This window comes from Myxine glutinosa, chromosome 9, assembly GCF_964187855.1.
Source record: "Myxine glutinosa chromosome 9, kmMyxGlut1.1, whole genome shotgun sequence".
NCBI classification, from domain to species: domain Eukaryota; kingdom Metazoa; phylum Chordata; class Myxini; order Myxiniformes; family Myxinidae; genus Myxine; species Myxine glutinosa.
The window spans coordinates 13448145-13467915 of NC_136269.1; the positions used below are offsets into that span (position 1 = coordinate 13448145).

The following is a 19771-nucleotide window of genomic DNA, read 5'->3' on the forward strand; positions in this document are numbered from 1 at the left end:
ATGCACATCTCACTCGAGCAACCATTGCCGAGTCTGATCCACCTTCTCCATTCAGCATGTCTCCGAGGTAGCAAAATGTTTTCACACCTTCCAGCTTCACGCCGTCTCCAAGATCCAACTCAACATCTCCTCCATCTGCAGCTCCCTCTGTGCACACCTTACACTTGAATGTAGCTGCCACACTGGTTAATGACCCTCTCTGACCACTACATTTTTGATGAACCCACTCAGCGCACATTGTACATTGAATGGAGTTCACTCCGACACCCTTCCTGCACACAGCACACGGCCACTTCCCAGTTCTTTCCACCTCACCACATGCTTTACCACTTGCCATCACCTTCGTCTTTCCGATATTCACCTTCAGACCTTTTGTCTCCATACATTCCTTCCACGTGTTCATCTTTTCCTTCAGTCCATCCATACTTTCCGCAATCAACACCAGATCATCTGCATACAACAACTCCCACGGTAAACCCTCCTTTACGTTCTGAGCCAGCACCTCCATCACAGCTACAAATAGTAGTGGACTTAGTACCGACCCCTGATGCACTCCCACCTTCACCTCAAACTCACCACTGTTCCCGTCCTTCGTCCTTACAGCTGTGCGCACTCTTTTGTACATTGCCATCACTACTCTGAGTAACCATTCCTCCACTCCTAATTTCCTCAATGCCCATGTCAATACTTTGCATGGTACCCTATCGAATGCTTTCTCCAGATCAACAAACCCAAGAAACAACTTCTTCCTCTTCTCCATGTACTTCTCCTGCAACTGCCTCACAATGAAAAGCGCGTCTGTCGTTCCTCCTCCTGGCATGAATCCAAACTGCATTTCGTCGATCTTCACTTTCTTCCTTATCCTCCTCTCCAACACCCTTTCCAATACCTTCATTCCATGCTCCAATAACTTTATCGCTCGGTACGAGCCACACTCCAGAGGGTCACCTTTCCCCTTGTATAGAGGGACGAGGGTACTCAGTTCCCAATCCACTGGAATGCGGCCTCCATGTCCATATATATGTATGTATGTATGTATGTATGTATATGTATGTCCCCTCAAACATATACCAATCAGAGCTGAGAATCTGATCACATGACAGGGTGATGTGATTACGTCTGATGTCATTACGGCAGTGCTGTGGGTGACTCTCCACGCTCCGCCATTTTGATTTATATGCCGTTCATGACGAACATATTGTTATGAATGTTGGGTAGGGACATATATAGATTTAGGTAGATCTGCATAGGTAGGTGCTTCAATGATCGTGGATAGCAAGAACCACTTTGATGTACAGTAAGTCAGGGACCTGTCTAGCCCAAATGTCGGATTAAGCTTGTGTCTTCATCCCCGTCACGAGGGTGCGGGGCTTGTTAACTAGATTAGGGCATGAGGATAAAATTTCCTTGTACATCATTCTCTCTGTGAGCTACCCATTGCCCGTATGGCAACGCATATAGACACTTAGGTTAGGAATCCCACCATTAGCGCACACATTAATAAAAACTTCCCTCTCACAAAAGACTTACCAGAAGAACAGACCGGAAGCGGTCGTGCATTACGCCAGCATGGCAATGAAACATCGAAAAGGCAAGCATAGCCATGCCCAGAAGGATTCGTAATTGACCGGGGGTAGGGGCGAGTAAGAAGCAGGCCGCCGATTGGCAGAGTAGGAAGAGACGGGCTGATTGACCACGGACCGATGGCATGGGGGGGAGGAGCTCGAAGCGCTCGGCAAATGGGAAGGGCCGGTGACATCAGAGGACGAGCCAGACCGCGAACCGCGAACGGACATTCTCCTTCTTGTTGTTCTGGATGCAATAGCAGATGGTCGTGACCGACATTATCTCTCTCGCTTCTTCTCGTTTTTGGACCTCCTTCTCTCGTGCCCTTCTCGCTTCTTCTGAATCTTGACAATACCGAACGGTCGCATCTTGGCTCGCCAGCATCGACGTCCCCTTCTTCTTCTCGTTTTGGAATTCCTTTGTGCCCGGACGTCCTTCCCCTCGCCGTAGACGCTTTTCTTTGTTTCTCCTGCTGCCCTCACGCCTTCCTCCACCCTCGACTCCCTCTCCCATTCTGATCCGAACATTGGCTGCAGCACACTGTGACCGTGCCGAATCCGGGAGAACATTGCACGGTTGTAGAGGCGGGTTGCACGCCCGCTCGCTCACTTGGCGAGAGAGGCCTTATCGAGGCCTGGTGAACGGGGGCGCGTTGGGGACCTTATTCCCGACAACCGGAGCCGCGTCGGAAGACTGCGCTCAGAGCCAGTCATGGGCGGAGGAGCGAGCTGCATGCGACCCGTTCGAGTCGCGCAGAGGGCCGGTGGCACGCCAGTAGACGAGGCCGGGGCAAGCGAGTGGCTCGGTAGGGCCTAATGGAGCGCGAACGGTGGACGACGGCCTTTCTTCCAGCCAACACCAGTGCCGCGGCGGGCTTGCACGCTTGGGGCCTGGACGACGCCAACGAGCCTGACGATCCCCAACACACCTCAGCCAGAAGGAGCTAAGCTCGCATCACACAGAACACAACAAAACATTTATTTTCATATCCTCCCCATCTGTACGTCTTTGAAGTATGTGTATATAGGAGCGCTCATTCGGGGTTTTAGATATCGTCGCGTTCTTTGTTCTCGGGGTCCGGCAATAAAGCCGTGTTATTCTTGTACATTAAAAAGCCGTGTTATTCTTGTACATTAAAAATCCGTGTTCGTGAGTTCAATTTCCTGCAGGTTTGAAGACTGCTCGGGACCACAGGTAAAAGCTCCCGCTTCTTCTTCCTCTATCTTTTCCTCCCCCGCCCATGTATATAACCAAATCCGCCATTGAATAACGCCTCAAAGTAAGCTAGATTGCCATTCGTGATTTCCCGGTCTTCACCGAGGGGAATCACGCGACAATATCGTCGAACCTGTCATATATTACAATCGCCATGCTCTACCTTTACGATTTTCATTCAGTGTGAAACACAAACAAACCGATTGTTAAAATGACCATCAAATATCGAAAGCATAGATGTTACGGGTCTTCCAACAATACGGTATGTATCGGCCATATGACTCACCGTCCGCGGACAAAATAAGTCCAGGTTTCTTAATACATTAGTGTATCGTTTTAGTAGTATCGTTTTCGTAATAATAATAATATTATAGTAAATATAACCACAACACTTTTAATCCCAATGTCGTGAATGGAAAGTTGATGGATTGAAGCGGTGTAACCACAGAAGTAAGGAATTTACCTCGGGTTTAAAAAAATAATATAATTTTCGTAATAATAACGTAACGTTAATATTATAGTAAATCTAATCATAACACTAATCCATTTGTAGTAACTGCAACGTTACTGGCGGTTAATACATATATTATATATATATATATATATCTTACTATAATTCACCAAATGTCCATCCGTCTGTCTGTCTGTCCATCTGTTTGAAGGTACCGCAAAAACGGCTGAACCCACTGCAACGATATTTTGGGTGGGTATTCCTGGGATCTCCTGGAGTAAAATAGGGTATATTGTTTTGACAATTTCAGCTTTGGCCTCCAGTATTTTCAGGTTTGGACTCCCGCATAACGTTATTTTCCCGGGTGCCGCACAAACGGCTGCACCGATCGCTGCATGGCTGCGCTGCACAGCTGCACCGATCGGCTGCACTGATCGGACTCGGTGACTCTGCTTGGGAGAATGCCAAACCCCTCCCCGCCATCACGGTCGTCTCTCCAACTCACAATCCCACGAGATATGCGTAAAGGATGACCCAAAACCAATTATCTTCTTTTTGATTCGTATATAAACATCATTAAAAGTAAATAATGACCTCGGCCAAAGTTCAAACGACGTGAGTTTAAATCTCTACATGAGGGAATTCCACATAGCTATTTGGGTGGTGTATACGCTAACAGATCGCCGTCTCCATCGATCTTGCGAAGGCCGTAACACCTATCGGCTCAAAATCCTTTTAACTGTTGACTTGGTAGTTTTTACAATGAAGGAAACATTAACAATGTTGTTTAAAGTTTATTTTGTGATTAATTTGTGATTGGAGTTATGTTGTTTGGAATGAAAAAAAGAGATATCGAGTTCAAGTGAATGACGACATGCTGTGATGGTTTCTACTTTCTAAACGTGAACTTTGCGGATCGCCATATGCAGATTCGCCATGGACCCACGATCAATGTTTCTATACGTGAACGTACCCGTTTGTTTGCGAACGGGTACGTTTTTCATGGAAGTCCTTCACGAACTTGCTGTCCATGTCTGTCATGCGACTGAGGGTGCCACAGGAATGTGGAATTTATTGATTTCATGCTTTAGCATTCGCCGTATCTGCATTGGGTATTTGCTTCCGGCCTCCCACCCGTGCGTAGCACGGGTATCTCACTAGCCCCACAAATCTGACAGTTAATCATCGGATTGGAAAGCGAACCCAGTATAGACAGCTAAAAGGTGAGGACTGTTTTCTATATTATCTATACTAGTGAGATACCCGTGCTACGCACGGGTGGGAGGCCAGAAGCATACATGCAATGCAGATACGGCGAATGCTAAAGCATGAAACCAATAAATTCCACATTCATGTAGCACCTTCAGTCGCACATCAGACATGGACTGATAGACAGAAAGTTTGTGAAGGACTTCCATGAAAAACGTACCTGTTCGCAAACAAACGGGTACGTTCACGTATAGAAACATTGATCGTGGGTCCGCGGCGAATCTGCATATGGCGATCCATGAAGTTCACGTTTAGAAAGTAGAAACCATCACCGTATGTCGTCATTTACTTGAACTCGATATCTTTTTTTTCATTCCAAACAACAACTCCAATCACAAATTAATCACAAAATAAACTTTTAACAACTTTGTTAATGTTTCCTTCATTGTAAAAACTACCAAATCAACAGTTAAAAGGATTTTGAGCCAATAGGTGTTACGGCCTTGGCAAGATCGATGGAGACAGCGATCTGTTAGCTTATACATCGCCCAAATAGCTATGTGGAATTCTCTCATGTCGAGATTAAACTCATGTCATTTGAACTTTGGCCGAGGTCATTATTTACTTTTAATGATGTTTATTTACGAATCAAAAAGAGGATAATTGGTTTTGGGTCGTCCTTTCCGCATATCTCGTGGGATTGTGAGTTGGAGAGACGACCGTGATGGCGGGGAGGGGGTTGGCATTCTCTCAAGCAGGGATTCAACCCATGTCCTTATAAATGGTCTTTGTCCGAGGTCACCGAGTCCGATCGGTGCAGCTGAGCAGCGATCGGTGCAGCCGTTTGTGCGGCACCCAGCAAAATAACGTTATGCGGGAGTCCAAACCTGAAAATGCTGGAGGCCATAGCTGAAATTGGAAAATCAATATACCCTATTTTACTCCAGGAGATCCCAGGATTACCCACCCAAAATATCGTTGGATCGGTTCAGCCATTTTTGAGGTACCTTCGAACGGACGGACAGACAGACAGACGGACGGAGACATTTGGTGAATTATAGTAAGAATATCTGTGGTCCTCTTGGCAAGTTTACCATATTACCCGTGGTCCTCTTGGCAAGTTTACCATATTACCCGTGGTCCTCTTGGCAAGTTTACCATATTGCCTGTGGTCCTCTTTGCAAGTTTACCATGTTATCTGTGGTCCTCTTTGCAAGTTTACCATATTACCTGTGGTCCTCTTGGCAAGTTTACCATATTGCCTGTGGTCCTCTTGGCAAGTTTACCATATTGCCTGTGGTCCTCTTGGCAAGTTTACCATATTGCCTGTGGTCCTCTTGGCAAGTTTACCATATTACCCGTGGTCCTCTTGGAAAGTTTACCATATTGCCTGTGGTCCTCTTTGCAAGTTTACCATGTTATCTGTGGTCCCCTTTGCAAGTTTACCATATTACCTGTGGTCCTCTTGGCAAGTTTACCATATTGCCTGTGGTCCTCTTGGCAAGTTTATCATATCACTTGTGGTCCTCTTGGCAAGTTTACCATGTTATCTGTGGTCCTCTTGGCAAGTTTACCATATTACCTGTGGTCCTCTTGGCAAGTTTACCATATTACCTGTGGTCCTCTTGGCAAGTTTACCATATTATCTGCTGTCCTCTTGGCAAGTTTACCATATTACCTGTGATCCTCTTGGCAAGTTTACCATATTATCTGTTGTCCTCTTAGCAAGTTTACCATATTACCTGTTGTCCTGTTAGCAAGTTTAGTTCGTTGAGATTGTATAAGTAACGACTGAATACATCAACGTCAGACAGACGGATTCCAAATTGTGTATTTTAGTGATGACAGATAGATGGGGGTCACAGGTGCCCACCTGGGCTCACAGGTGCCCTCCTGGGCTCACAGGTGCCCTCCTGGGCTCGCAGGTGCCCACCTGGGCCACTATTGCATCTTGCATGGGGCCCCCGAAAGACGAACGCCGCCCGTGCTTACTGAACAGTCATGAGGCAGGTATACTCACCTATGCACCGTGTTTAGGGAGCGGGGAGGACGACGACTAATGGAGGAGGATGATTCAAACAAATGACCCATTATAACGAAAACAAGTCTGACACAAAGGTGTGCTTGTGTGTCTGTCTGTGCATGTGTGTGTGTCTGTCTGTGCATGTGTGTGTTTGTCTGTCTGTGCATGTGTGTGTGTGTCTGTGCATGTGTGTGTGTTTGTCTGTCTGTGCACGTGCGTGTCGATATATAAAATCAAGGAATCAATTTAAGTCAAGGAATCAAATCAAGGAATCAATTTAATTTAAGTTGAAAAATTCTGCGCATGCGCAAGATTGGAGGTCACGTCTCTTCAAAGCTGTCCATGCGCGCACGCTTTCGAAGTTAAGTAACTGTTCACAATTGTGTTTTTGTCGAAACTGTATCTTTCTTTCGGTGTGTGTAACTATTGGTGTGTCTTTAATAGTATTCTTGGTGTTGGTTTTTTCATACCTGTGTACAGAATCGTCGGTTAGTTCGTGTCGCGTATTCTGAGGCCTAGTGTAGTACGAGTAGGCTACCGTGTCTGACCTTGGCTTGAGGCTTTGTTTCTGTCTCAGCGGTTCTTCGATTGCGCTCGCAATTACTTTCGGTCTCTATTTTTCACAGTCACGTTCGGTCTCTGTCTCTGTTTTCATCTCAACTCAAAAAATAAATTTTAAAAATCCCTTCTCTGTTCTTATCCGTTGTTCGTTCTTATTTGTTCGTTCGTTCTTCGATCACGGTTTGTTTTTTTTTGTTTTTTTTTTTTTGTATACAAGATCGAGGCTCGTGAAAGAGCGAACATTAATCACACAGAAAGACAAACAGACACATAAAACAAATAACATCGGGAGCGGTAGACAAGATGGGGAGAGAGGGGGAAGGACACAAACACAACATTTGAGGGCAGGGACCGGGAGACATGGAGACATCGAGAGATCTGTGGGAGGGAGAGGGCTTTTGGGGGGAGGCATGGGAAGGGGGGGGGGGTGGGAGAGGTATAAAATATATGGACACTGCCAGGACTTCCAGGAAAGAAGTTGGAATTTCAAACAAGGTGGATCTGGGGTGAATTAGTGGGGGTAGAAAAGATCAAGGTTTTGGATGGGGGAAGATAAGAGATGGTGGTGAACAGCTGTTTTAAAGACCTGGAGGGAGGAGTGGGATTGAAGGGAGTGTGGGAGTTTGTTCCAGAGGCGGGAGAAAAGAGGAATGAAAGAGTGAAGGTGAGCAGAGAGCCGAGATTTTGGCAGTTTAACCATAAGAGGGTGGCTGGCAGATCTTGTGCGACCTGTAGGAATATTTGGGGGACAGAGCACAGAGAGAGCTGGGGGAGCAAGGCCGGAGAGGAGTCGGTAGAAGACAGATGCATTATGCATATTCTCACCATATTGATATAGACCAGTTGAGTTCAGGTTCCCTGGAACCTCTCGTTGTTTTTTGTAACCATTACATTTACATTGCATGTTTTGTAAAGTCACTACTGTTGTAACCATTACAGATGGAATTCATTATTGTAAATACACAAAAGCAATGGAACTCTACCATAGTGTGGGGCTGAAGTTTGTGCGTTTCGATGATTCCAAGAGGTATTGCAGGAGTATCGTCACTTAGTCAATAGCAGAAAGGTCACTCCTGCTGGAGAGTTCAAAGAATATAAACCAGAGGAGGATAATTCCTTTTATATCAACCTTGGTGAGTATAGTATACCAAAGACGAATGGCCCTCAATCCCTGGCATCTCAAGTTGCTGATTTCAGAAGATGCCAGGTTGAGCCAACCCACCCGGTGTTATGTAGCACTCGAACTCGGTACCCTAACATCTCAAACCAGCCACCTTAACACCCACCAGGCTCATGCTCTGCAAAGAAAGGGTGTGTGGAGTTTGATTCCTCAGAAAACGCGACTTGGCTGGAAATGTTATGTTACAAGAGTTTGTCTGGTCGAACTGCGCTGGTTAAATTGACCAGGAAAAAAAAAAGAAATCCCATCTGAAACCAATTCAAGTCGATGGTCCCAACGAGGAGTCGTGAGGTTGAAGTGAAATCCGAATCCAACCGAAGCCAAGTTGACACGTACACCATGATCATTATGGGGGACTTCAAGAGAAAAGTGCACGAAATGAAGAAGCCGTTTTTTGTTCGAAACCATATGTCTGTTTGCGGTCTGGTTCCTCGGTGTCATGACGTGTTTGTCGTTGTTTCTATTCATTCCCAAAAAAATTTCCATCTCTTACAGCTACAGAGCCTCTTTCATTCATTCCCTAAACTCTCCAGCACTCCACCCATCCTTCAGTGTCCTCAAACGTATTTTTGACTCGAAGGTCTCAAGAAACTCATTTTGCAATAAATGTTCGTTTCCCATTAATCGTACACTTTTCAAAATCCAATCTCACCCCTCCCCTCCAAATCTTCCACATCACCCCTTCCCTCCAAAACTTCCCCATCACCCCTTCCCTCCAAAACTTCCCCATCACCCCTTCCCTCCAAAACTTCCCCATCACCCCTTCCCTCCAAAACTTCCCCATCACCCCTTCCCTCCAAAACTTCCCCATCACCCCTTCCCTCCAAAACTTCCCCATCACCCCTTCCCTCCAAAAATTCCCCATCACCCCTTCCCTCCAAAACTTCCCCATCACCCCTTCCCTCCAAAACTTCCCCATCACCCCTCCCCTCCAAAACTTCCCCATCACCCCTCCCCTCTTAATCTACCCCCTTGCCCCTCCCCTCCAAATCATCCCCATCACCCATCTCTTTCAAATCTTCCCCCTTGCCCCTCCCCTCCAAATCTTCCCCATCACCCATCCCTTTCAGATCTCCCCCCTTGCCCCTTCCCTCCTAAACTCCCCCCACACCCCTCCCCTCCGAGACTCTCCCTCATTCCTCCCCGCCTAGACTCCCCTCTCACCCCTCCTCCTCAAAGCGTCCTCCCTGCTTCTTCCCCCTTCCAACTTTCACCTTCATCTCCCCCAACCTTCTGCCTCACTCTTCCCCCTCCTCAAATAACACCTCACTGCGCCTCACCTAATCACCATCAAACCTTTTGTCCGCCCCATTCTTCCCTTTCTCCAAGCTATTCTGAAATCTCTGACACACCTTCAACAGCTCTCCCTACCTCTTCCTCCTCTTCCACATCTTACCCTACCGCTCCCCCCCCCCCCCCCCCCCCCCCCGTTCTGTATCCGATGCTCACCCTTCCTCTTCTTTAACAGTGTGGACCTCAAACATCCGGGGCCTTCGCTCAAACTTGACTGATCTCTCCATACAGGTTGCTTCTGACAAACCAGACGTGATCTGCTCAACAGAAACTTTCCTCCTTCATGATGTCTCTGATTCCTGGGTATCTCTCCCAGGTTACTCCCTACTCCGGTATGATAGACCTGAGCCTCGTCCTGGAGGTGGGGTTGCTATCTTTATAAAAAAACTCTCTTCCTCACTCGCCCTGCACTGCCCTCTCTCCACCTCACCCCCAGGAATACCTTTGGCTACGGCTTCCCCTTCGCTCCCACCTTTTGTTCATATGTGTGTTGTACCGTCCACCAAACAGTGATGACTCCATCTACATCTCGCTGTCTGATAATACGGACCAACTTCTATCTACCCATCCCAACTCTCTCTTCCTCATATGTGGTGATTTCAATTGTCACCATGCCAGTTGGCTTGGTGTAGGTACCTCTCTCATCAGCCATGGCTCTTCAGCAAAGGACTTCTGTGACTCACTGGGACTGATACAATCTGTCAATTTCCCGACCCGGATCTCAGTCAACGGAGCATCTTCTCTTCTGGACTTGGTTATGACTAACTTCCCTGAAAATGTCTGCTGCTCTTCTTCTGCTCCAATCGGCTCATCTGATCATGTCCTTGTTAAAGTGGACATCTCTCTAACCATTCTCAGAGAGCCTCCTCAGCGTCGACGAGTCTGGCATTTCACTCAGGCCAACTGGCATGGTCTTCAAGCAGCCATCAATCATCTGGACTGGTCTCCCATCTCTACCGCCTCTGACATCAACTCATCCTGGGAATTCTTCCAAAGTAAATTGCTCTCTCTCATGCACAGATTTATCCCATCTCGTCTTCAGTTGTCATACCCTTCCTCCTGTCCATGGTACACGGAATCTTGTGGTGAGGCTGTTGCCCAGAAACAACTTGCTTTCGTCTCCTGGAAAGCAAATCCAACGGAAGGAAATCTCATTTCCTTTCACAAAGCCCGAAACAAGTGTGTGTCCACCCTCAGGAGAGCCAGGAAACAATATCTCTCCGTTCTCAGGACAGAACTCTCTTATCTGTCTCCCTCTTCCAAATCATGGTGGCGTCTGGTCAAATCTGTTTCTGGTGTTTGTTCCCCCTCCATCCCCTCCCTCACCTCAAACGGCCACACGGCTGACTCCGCACGTGAAAAAGCTGAATGCCTCAACTCTGTGTTTGCCTCTAAATCTTGTGTCCCAAACCCATCCCTCTCTGTACCCACCGTACCCAGTCGTACCCAGCTGCTCCTGGACTCTGTGTCCTTTCCTCCTGACAAGGTGGAAAAGTTTCTGTCAACCCACGACTCTGATTCTGCAACTGGACCTGATGGCATCAGCCCACGGGTCCTAAAATCCTGTTCTTCCGCTCTTTCACTCCCTCTCTCTGTCCTCTTCTTCCTCTCTTTTGCTCAAGATCATCTGCCATCTGCTTGGAAATCTGCCAACATCACCGCTTTGCACAAAAAAGGTGCAAAAACAGATCCCAGCAACTACAGACCAATCAGCCTTCTCCCAATTATCAGCAAAGTCATGGAATCCATCATTGCTTCGGATATGAAATCTTTCCTCTTCTCCAATGGCTTGATCTCTGATCATCAATTTGGTTTCAGACCTGGTCACTCTACTCTGGACATGCTGCTTCTGCTTTCTCAACGATGGATGGAGGTCCTCAATGCCAAACAGGAAATTAGAGCTGTCTCCCTCGACATATCACGTGCCTTCGATACGGTCTGGCACCCCGCTCTGCACACCAAACTCTCCTCTTTTGGTATCCATGGAAATCTCCACGCATGGCTGGCAGACTTCCTCTCTAGTCGTAGTCAACGTGTGGCCCTGAATGGGTTTCTCTCATCTCCTCTTCCTGTTCAGGCTGGAGTTCCCCAAGGCAGTGTTCTGGGCCCTGTGCTTTTTCTGGTCTTCATCAATGATCTCTCTGACTCTCTTGAAAATCCTCTCTATCTCTTTGCTGATGACTCTACTCTCTGTCGCTCCATTCTTCATCCCTCAGATCGGCAGTCTGCAGCCTCCTCACTCTCTGCAGACCTGGACAAAATCACAGACTGGGCAAACAAGTGGCACATGTCTTTCAATCCTGACAAATCTCACACTCTTACGATGTCTCTCCGAAAAGACTGACTGGACAACCCTCCCATCTACTTTCTGAATAATCCTCTCCAAGAAGTTCTGTCACTCAAGCTTTTGGGTCTCACTATCTGCCATGATCTTTCCTGGGAAAACCACATTTCAAATCTGGCCTCCGAAGCCAGTCGCCGACTGGGCATCCTCGGTCGTGCGAAGTCCTTCATTGGCACACCTGAGCTCCTCACCACATACAAGGCTTTCATCCGCAGCTCATTGGAATACTGCTCTCCTCTCTGGGCTGGTGCTCCTGCCTCACACCTAGCTCGTCTTCACGCTGTTGAAACCAAAGCATTCAGAATCATTGGAATCTCCCGCGATGAAGCTAACTCCAAGGGCCTCTCACTCACTCACCGCAGGCAGGTTGGTGGTCTTTCCTTCTTCTATCGACTCCTCTCTGGCCTTGCCCCCCCCCCCCCAGCTCTCTCTGGGCTCTGTCCCGCAAATATTCCTACAGGTCGCACAAGATCTGCCTGCAACCCTCTTATGGTTAAACTGCCAAAATCACGACTCTCTGCTCACCTTCACTCCTTCATTCCTCTTTTCTCCCACCTCTGGAACAAACTCCCTCACTCTCTTCAATCCCACTCCACCCTCCAGGTCTTTAAAACAGCTGTTCACCACCATCTCTTATCTTCCCCCATCCAAAACCTTGATCTTTTCTACCCCCGCTAATTTCACCCCAATTCCACTTTTTTGAAATACCAACTTCTGTCCTGGAATTCCTTGGTGTCCTTGCGTTTTATACTTCTACCAACCCCCCCCCCCCCCCTCTTCCCACGCCTCCTCCCCCCAAGCCCTCTCCCTTCCACACATCTCGCTGCTCTCAAATGTTGTGTTTGTGTGCTTCCCCTTCTCTCCCCATCTTGTCTTCCGCTCCCTCTTTTGATATATTTTATTTGTCTGGTTGATTTGTTTGTGAAGTAAATGTTTGCTCTTTCACGAGCCTCGATTCAGTATACAAAAAAAAAAAGAAAAAAAAAGTCGGGTTAAAAAAAAAAAATAATAATAATAATAATAATAATAGCAAAACACCGAGAGCACCATGGCTGGGTGCGAGTGAGTGCACAACCTGCGTGGTATGTATACAGGCTACATGTCTCACCTGATCACCCAAGGGGTCACGTCGGTTCATAAAGACAACAAACAATGCATTGTATTTATATAATTCATTCTAATTATAGATACGGTACAGTATAATAATAATCATAGTGAACGTTGTTAACGATTATTTTATATCTCGTTGTACATGTTATAATAACCTGCTCTAGTAATTGAATACACGAAGCAGATCCATTGGTGCACAGGTGCACTCACCTCACATGATCCGTACCTACCTACAGACGGACCGACCATCGTTGGACGTCATATTCATCAGGATCATGTTCTCTCCCCTCAGTAACAGCGATTCCTCATGGTCCATAAAGCAGATCGTGGCGATTGTCTGATCCAGGAACGAGAGACATTATGCGGACATCGCGGCCTTGTTCGTTTACGAGCCCATTCCGAACCATGGTCGCCCCCTGTCGTTACTGAGGAGGGTAACATCAACATCATCCCACCTTCAAACGGACATCAAAAAGGTAGCCATTTGTTTTATTCATAAATCTTACATGTTGGTGTCTATTTAACAAAAATGTCTCCTGGCAGCGAGTGAAGGAGTAGGGGAATGAGTGAAGGGTAATGAGTGAAGGAGTGAAGGGGTGGAGGTGTAGAGGTGTAGAGGTGTAGAGGTGTAGAGGTGGAGGGGTGTAGAGGTGGAGGGGTGGAGGTGGATGAATGGAGGTTGATGAGTTAAGGTGGCGGGGATGTGAATGAGTGAAGATGGATGATTGAGGATGGATGAGTGAATGATGAATGAGTAGAGTTGGAGGGGATGTGAATGAGTGAAGATGGATGATTGAGGATGGATGAGTGAATGATGAATAATTAGAGTTTGAGGGGATGTGAATGAGTGAAGATGGGTGATTGAGGGTGGATGAGTGAATGATGAATGAGTGGAGGTGGAGGGGATGTGAATGAGTGAAGATGGATGATTGAGGGTGGATGAGTGAATGATGAATGCGTAGTGTTGGAGGGGATGTGAATGAGTGCAGATGGATGATTGAGGGTGGATGAGTGAATGATGAATGAGTAGAGTTGGAGGGGATGTGAATGAGTGAAGATGGATGATTGAGGGTGGATGAGTGAATGATGAATGAGTAGAGTTGGAGGGGATGTGAATGAGTGAAGATGGATGATTGAGGGTGGATGAGTGAATGATGAATGAGTATAGTTGGAGGGGATGTGAATGAGTGAAGATGGATGATTGAGGTTGGATGAGTAAATGATGAATGAGTGGAGGTGGAGGGGATGTGAATGAGTGAAGATGGATGATTGAGGGCGGATGAGTGATGGTGAATGAGTGGAGGTGTAGAGGTGTAGAGGTGTAGAGGTGTAGAGGTGTAGAGGTGTAGAGGTGTAGAGGTGGAGGGGTGGAGGTGGATGAATGGAGGTTGATGAGTTAAGGTGGCGGGGATGTGAATGAGTGAAGATGGATGATTGAGGATGGATGAGTGAATGATGAATGAGTAGAGTTGGAGGGGATGTGAATGAGTGAAGATGGATGATTGAGGATGGATGAGTGAATGATGAATAATTAGAGTTTGAGGGGATGTGAATGAGTGAAGATGGATGATTAAGGATGGATGATTAAGGGTGGATGAGTGAATGATGAATGCGTAGTGTTGGAGGGGATGTGAATGAGTGAAGATGGATGATTAAGGATGGATGAGTGAATGATGAATGCGTAGTGTTGGAGGGGATGTGAATGAGTGAAGATGGGTGATTGAGGGTGGATGAGTGAATGATGAATGAGTAGAGTTGGAGGGGATGTGAATGAGTGAAGATGGATGATTGAGGGTGGATGAGTGAATGATGAATGAGTAGAGTTGGAGGGGATGTGAATGAGTGAAGATGGATGATTGAGGGTGGATGAGTGAATGATGAATGAGTAGAGTTGGAGGGGATGTGAATGAGTGAAGATGGATGATTGAGGGTGGATGAGTGAATGATGAATGAGTAGAGTTGGAGGGGATGTGAATGAGTGAAGATGGATGATTGAGGGTGGATGAGTGAATGATGAATGAGTGGAGGTGGAGGGGATGTGAATGAGTGAAGATGGATGATTGAGGGTGGATGAGTGAATGATGAATGAGTATAGTTGGAGGGGATGTGAATGAGTGAAGATGGATGATTGAGGGTGGATGAGTAAATGATGAATGAGTGGAGGTGGAGGGGATGTGAATGAGTGAAGATGGATGATTGAGGGCGGATGAGTGATGGTGAATGAGTGGAGGAGTGGAGGGGTGGAGGTGTAGAGGTGTAGAGGTGGAGGGGTGGAGGTGGATGAATGGAGGTTGATGAGTTAAGGTGGCGGGGATGTGAATGAGTGAAGATGGATGATTGAGGGCGGATGAGTGATGGTGAATGAGTGGAGGAGTGGAGGGGTGGAGGTGTAGAGGTGTAGAGGTGTAGAGGTGGAGGGGTGGAGGTGGATGAATGGAGGTTGATGAGTTAAGGTGGCAGGGATGTGAATGAGTGAAGATGGATGATTGAGGATGGAAGAGTGAATGATGAATGAGTAGAGTTGGAGGGGATGTGAATGAGTGAAGATGGATGATTGAGGGTGGATGAGTGAATGATGAATGAGTAGAGTTGGAGGGGATGTGAATGAGTGAAGATGGATGATTGAGGGTGGATGAGTGAATGATGAATGCGTAGTATTGGAGGGGATGTGAATGAGTGAAGATGGGTGATTGAGGGTGGATGAGTGAATGATGAATGCGTAGTGTTGGAGGGGATGTGAATGAGTGAAGATGGATGATTGAGGGTGGATGAGTGAATGATGAATGAGTAGAGTTGGAGGGGATGTGAATGAGTGAAGATGGATGATTGAGGGTGGATGAGTGAATGATGAATGAGTAGAGTTGGAGGGGATGTGAATGAGTGAAGATGGATGATTGAGGGTGGATGAGTGAATGATGAATGCGTAGTATTGGAGGGGATGTGAATGAGTGAAGATGGATGATTGAGGGTGGATGAGTGAATGATGAATGCGTAGTGTTGAAGGGGATGTGAATGAGTGAAGATGGATGATTGAGGGTGGATGAGTGAATGATGAATGAGTAGAGTTGGAGGGGATGTGAATGAGTGAAGATGGATGATTGAGGGTGGATGAGTGAATGATGAATGAGTAGAGTTGGAGGGGATGTGAATGAGTGAAGATGGATGATTGAGGGTGGATGAGTGAAAGATGAATGATTGGAGGTGGAGGGGATGTGAATGAGTGAAGATGGATGATTGAGGGTGGATGAGTGAATGATGAATGAGTATAGTTGGAGGGGATGTGAATGAGTGAAGATGGATGATTGAGGGTGGATGAGTAAATGATGAATGAGTATAGTTGGAGGGGATGTGAATGAGTGAAGATGGATGATTGAGGGCGGATGAGTGATGGTGAATGAGTGGAGGGGTGGAGGGGCGAAGGGGTGGAGGGGATGTGAATGAGTGAAGGTGGATGATTGAGGGTGAATGAGTGAAATATGAATGAGTGGACGTGGAGGGGATGTGAATGAGTGAAGATGGATGAGTGATGGTGAATGAATAGATTTGGAGGGGATGTGAATGAGTGAAGATGGATGATTGAGGGTGGATGAGATTGAGGATGGATGAGTGGAGGTGGAGGGGATGTGAATGAGTGAAGATGGAGGATTTAGGGCGTATGAGTGATGGTGAATGGGTGGAGTTGGAGGGGAGGGGAGGTGGATGATTGAGGACCCAATGAGTGTGGAGGAGGGAGTGGAGGTGAATGAGTGGAGGAGTTGAAGTGAGGGTGGACGAGTGGAGGTGAATGAGTGAGTGTGAAGAAATGAGGTTGGATGGTTGACATCGGCTTATTGGAGCTGTGGGCCCAACGATGGAGGTTCCAGTTCTCTGGCCCCAAATCAAAGTTTGTAATTTTTCCCTCAAGAGAATAGTCCAGGATACATCAATATCAGTTGGTGGAACCATCCTCAGAGGAGCTTCTGAAGTGGCGTTCCTGGGTGTTGTTTTTGACAAGGGACTTTCGTGGAGCTCCCACACCAAGAAGGTTGCTCGTGGAGCTCCCACACCAAGAAGGTTGCTCGTGGAGCTCCCACACCAAGAAGGTTGCTCGTGGAGCTCCCACACCAAGAAGGTTGCTCGTGGAGCTCCCACACCAAGAAGGTTGCAGTCAAATGCACCAAGGGCCTAAATCTAATTGGATGTCTCACTGGCACTTCCTGGGGAGCTCACCCACCAGGGAAGTCTTTTTCTCATGCACAAAGCCCTTATCCACCCCCATCTTGACTGTGGTCGCCAGGTTTTTCAGAAATGTCAAAAAAGAATTGCAAAAAACTCGAAGCCATTCAGGCCAAAGCTCTGTGTGTCTATGTCGGTGCTTTTGTGAGTCCACCTGTCTCTGCCTTTTTGGTGGACGCCGGTGAGATGCCTCTATCCCTCCGCTGGGAAGGGTCTCGGCTTAAATTGTGGGCTAAATCCATATCCTCTGGGGCCAATCACCCAGTCCCAGGTGTTTCTGCAGACTGTTGGGAGTTCGAGGCACGGAGCAAAAATCGGAATTCCGCTCCCTTCGGGATGGCCTGTAGGTGCGCAGCTTGAGAAATGGGTCTGGACCCCTTACCTATTAAGTCCATCCAGAAAGTTCCAATCTGGCCCCCTGGACTCTTACCATGCCTCAAATCCACCTGGATTTAGGGGGGAAAGTCGACAAGGATAACCTTTCAGCATCCAGGTGAGGCACGAGAGTCTCGACAGGAGGGATGCAGATTTGACCTGGTTCTCGAGGTGCTGCACCTGATCAACATAGATAGTTGGAGAGGATCTGTGATCAATCTGTGCTGGATCCCCGCTCAGGTGGGCATCAGGTGAAACGAGGCCTGCAATCTTGCAGCCAAGTGTGCGATCATATCCAAATGCGTCACCCAAATCCCTTTGGGACCGTCAACTTGTGAATGTGGCCAGGGCCAAGATCGTTAAAAAATGGTAATCCCAGTGGACACCACCACGAAGGGTAGGTTTCTGTTTCAGGGTGAATCCGGAGGTGACTCCCCCTGTTAGGCACCCACGGTTATCCCGCAGAGACCAGGTGGCCCACTCCAGGCTAAGACTTGGGCACTGTCACCTTAATTCGTATCTTCACGTGATGGGGTGTCACCCTACCGGGACCTGCGACACCTGTAGGAAACCTGAAGATCTAACCCACATGATGGACCCAGGTTGCTCCTATTTAAAATCATCATCATTTGAAAAATCGTTTTCTTTTCATCACAGTTATGTCCAGCAGCACAAACAACCATAAGGTGGGTGTGGTGCCATAATGGGTGTGCTCCAATAACATGGGTGTGGTGCAATTAAATCAAAATTGTCTCTTTTTCATACATTTTCGTGCAATAGGTGTGGCCATCCAGGTGCGTGGTGTGTCTGGAGCCTTGCGGCTCTGGAAACGCCATAAAACTGAACAGAAGAAGAAGAAGAGGTTGGATGATTAGAGAGTGAAGGTGAGTGGTTGTGATAGGTGATGGTGGTGGATCTGGAGCATCTACTGTATCATAAGCGTGCGAAGATGTAAATGCTGGGGGAGAGACCATAATTGTGGTGGCCTCACAGGGGCTATAGGTCCCACGTGACTCAGGAATGTTTACTAATCTGAATGTCTGGAGAGGGTTCTTTGGCCGATGGACTCACCTTGTCGTGGTTTGTTACTGTGGACCGTCCGAGGATACCAGGTGAACTCCTCAACCCGCATGGTCATCCATTTAGCCACAGGGTCCTTGGGAATGCGACTCCGCCCAAGAGGTCTTTCCTTCAGTTTCCGACAACGTATAGAATTCCAACAGGTCGTGTCACCTGCTGCAGGATCGTCCATCTAATGAAGGAGCCGAGCGTGAACCTCGATGAACACCTGCGTTTCTGAACCCTCCACTGGGAGCTTTTCGCGCCAATTTTATAACGGCCGTGGTCTTAGTAGCGTCACTACCTGAGTCAAAACGATAGGAGAACAAGTACAAAAAGTTTTAATTAAAACAAAAGCCGCGTCGATGTTACACAATGCCTCGATGCAGCTGTGCCTATAACGTCGATGTTATAGGCACAGGACATTCCTATTGATTCGATTACTTGATGTTATTTTTGTGCAAAGTGAAAATATATCTCGGCAATTTCCCGTGTGTGGCGACGAATTTTTAATATATCTCGGCATTTTCCCGTCTGTTATTTCGGGCGGTGTATGACTGACCATGCCGCGATTTAAAAAAAATATATTGTTGCGGATATGAGGACTGTATTTTTTTTATTGTGTGTATTGGATTGTGGTAAACTGCTGTGTACCATTGGTTGGATATGGCCCCTCTTGCCTCCAGAGTTGTATAAAGGTAAAAAGGGCGTCTTGGTAATTAGTCCATAAAGCATACACGTCAGCCAATAATAGAATACCCCTGTTCGATAGCTTATATCTTATTATGTGTCTTAGGGTAAGGCTGTGTCTCCCATTAACTTAAATACTCCATTGTACCAAGTGAAATAAGAGTAGATCCCCTTTCAGTTCATTTCAATGGCCAACTGCATTTTGGGCGGTTTTCTTCAACCACCATTGGCCACGAGGCAGGGTTGGGGAAGAAAGGCGTGTCTCCACCTCGTCATAGAGGGGAGGAGTGAGCCAGCCCCGAACAACCAACTAAGCACGAGGGGTTTGGTTTGAGAGGGCGGAGGAAGAGCGTTTGGGGGAGGTTCGCAAAGGTTGAGGGGCGGGGCCTATATAACCCGCCGGCGGGGCGTTCCCCAAGGAGTTGAGACAAGGAGGGAGGAAAAGAAAGAGCTGGGTCGTCAGAGAGTTGCGCTTTTACT

At 47.3% G+C, this 19771-nt stretch overlaps 1 protein-coding gene across 2 annotated transcripts in view; it reads right to left on the bottom strand.

The window, feature by feature from the left end:
* Positions 1-13359, bottom strand: part of LOC137434751 (choline/ethanolamine transporter flvcr2a-like) — a 75352-nt gene extending 61993 nt beyond the window's left edge. The window contains exon 1 of one of the 2 annotated variants that reach the window (XM_068127869.2): positions 13183-13296. The gene's annotated coding sequence lies outside the window, so the exon portion shown is untranslated. Of the gene's footprint in view, positions 1-13182 lie in introns of both variants that reach the window. The other variant, XM_078784096.1, reaches the window with a different exon arrangement.
* Positions 13360-19771: the final 6412 nt, after the last annotated feature.